Here is a 465-nt window from a genome sequence, read left to right as displayed (position 1 = left end):
CGCTGTCCTCACACTGGAAGTGCACACGGATTGTTTGGGTCCTGAGCGGCGAGCAGCAGTGACGGTCCAGGCACAGGCCGCAGGAGTTCGGCTGGTATTTCTTCACACTTTTACAACCAGCGTAAGTGAATGGAGCCGGCTCGGTGGCTTTGTGCATCCTGGTGCATTTCTTACCCCTCTGGAAGAGATAAAGGGACAGTTCAAAGATTCCCCTTCCTCTCAGCCACCTTGACCAAAATACACTGACGTTCCCTTCACATTCCCCACCAAACAGACAATATATAAACGATATGTGAAAGGGTCCTTTCGATACAAAACATTAACTCTGTCTCTCTCCATCTATGCCGATATAAAAACTTTTGCCTCTTGCTCTGGGTGTGTGTCTACAAGAGACAACTCTATACCCAGTGTGAACCATTTTAAAATTCAAAAAATGAAATGAAAATCGCTTATTGTCACGAGTAG

The sequence above is a fragment of the Scyliorhinus canicula genome, chromosome 25 (genome assembly GCF_902713615.1).
Source record: "Scyliorhinus canicula chromosome 25, sScyCan1.1, whole genome shotgun sequence".
NCBI classification, from domain to species: Eukaryota; Metazoa; Chordata; class Chondrichthyes; order Carcharhiniformes; family Scyliorhinidae; genus Scyliorhinus; species Scyliorhinus canicula.
The sequence above is the reverse complement of the archived record's forward strand: the minus strand, read 5'-3'. Positions refer to the sequence as shown.